The 1,605-nt window shown below is 42.4% G+C and overlaps 1 pseudogene; it reads right to left on the bottom strand.

Moving 5' to 3' along the window:
• Window positions 1-762: 762 nt before the first annotated feature.
• Window positions 763-862, bottom strand: LOC123644220 (annotated as a pseudogene).
• Between the last annotated feature and the right edge of the window lie 743 nt (window positions 863-1,605).

The raw sequence follows: 1,605 nt of genomic DNA, 5'->3' as shown, positions 1-1,605 counted from the left end.
CTCTTTAAAGCCTTGTTCTGAGCCTGATGTTGGCCAAAACCAAACCGTGGGCCAAGCTTGCCTATCTTCACGCCCCAACCCTGCCTTGGGCCCTCCTCAGTCCATGAGGCCCAGTGGCCCCCAAAGTGGTTGCTGTCATGGAGCATCTGCTTCAGAATTATAGGCAAGTTCAAATTATTTCCCAGCTCATAACACTTTATAAGCCTGAGTAGCTTCACAGAGACACGGCCTCATAGCGTCTTTGCCCTGGTTCAGGAGGTTCAGACTTGAAAAATATATGAGAATTGGCATAACTGTGCTATATTTTCGTACTTTTTATTTCAACAATAACTTCAAACTTACAACAAAGCTTCAAAAATAAAAATAGCAGAAGGAGCACCTCTATTGTCATCATTACTCCACTTGCTTTATTATTTGCATGTTTCTCACATGCTCCACATACAGACATATATAATGTAATTTGTTTGGAACCATTTGAGGGTGAGTTACATGCTTCCTGGCCCTTTACTCCTACATTTTCAGTGTGTATTTCCTAAGAAGAGGGATATTCTAATACATACCCATAATACTTGACAAAGTACTTTATCTAATCTACCCTCCATATATCACTTCTGTTAATTAACTTATTAATTGTCTTTATAATATTTTTCCACCTTCAGCACAGGATTCAGTGCAGGGTCAGGTATTGCATTTTGTTGTCATGTCTCTTTCGCCACATTTAATCTGGCTTTTATGGTGTTGATCCCCCACCAGCCCACCCCATGCCATTCTTTGTTCTTCATGAATTTGTGTGTCATCTTTGTGCAGGAGCAATGTTAATCTTCTCTTATCACATCAGTTTTAGTGCTGCCAAAGTGAGCACTACACACCATTTTTTGTTTGAATAGCATATTCCTCATTATGTGTTTATCTGATGTTTCCTCGTGGTTAGACTGAGGTTATGCAATCTCAGCCCGGATACTGTCCGGGTGATGTGTGTTCTATCTAAGGTATGACATCAGGAGACACATTATGTCATCTGTGCTGCAGAAATGAGGTTTATTTTGATCACCTGGTCAAAGTGTTGTGCAATTTCTCCATTGTTTGGTTACTCCTTTTGTTTTTTTCTCCCTTGCAACTAATAAGCAGCCAATAGGGAGTCACTTTAGGACTATGCAAATATCTTAACAGCAACTACTGTAAGAGCACCTTTCCTGTGCCAAGCATTGTGCATTACAGATGTGGCCTCTTTTCATCCTAGGAAAGCTCCTTCCATTTCTCATGACCATAAACCCGTCTTCTCTTGGCCTGAAGCCCTCTTTTGGGTACATTGTGCAGAAGCAGGATCAGATCTGAGGTTGCTAATGTTGTGATTAGGAAGATGTAGATGGAACTGGAGCAGAGAAAAAGAGGGAAGAAGAAATGTTAATTGAGGGGTCCCATAGAGATGGGAAACTGCCTCCAGAAGCTCAGCTCTGCTCCAAGAAAGGGAGAAACAGATTGGAGGGCTGGGACATTAGGGAAGTTGTAGTCACTGAGTCACACTACTGAAGCTTGGCTTTGTTCTGGGAAGCTGAGCTCCTGCCTTCCCACACTTGGTGGGCTCAGCAGCCTGGGCACTGTCTT

This window comes from Lemur catta, chromosome 8 (genome assembly GCF_020740605.2).
Source record: "Lemur catta isolate mLemCat1 chromosome 8, mLemCat1.pri, whole genome shotgun sequence".
Taxonomy (NCBI): Eukaryota; Metazoa; Chordata; class Mammalia; order Primates; family Lemuridae; genus Lemur; species Lemur catta.
Note: the sequence above shows the minus strand (reverse complement) of the source record. Positions and strands in the feature narration are given on the sequence as shown.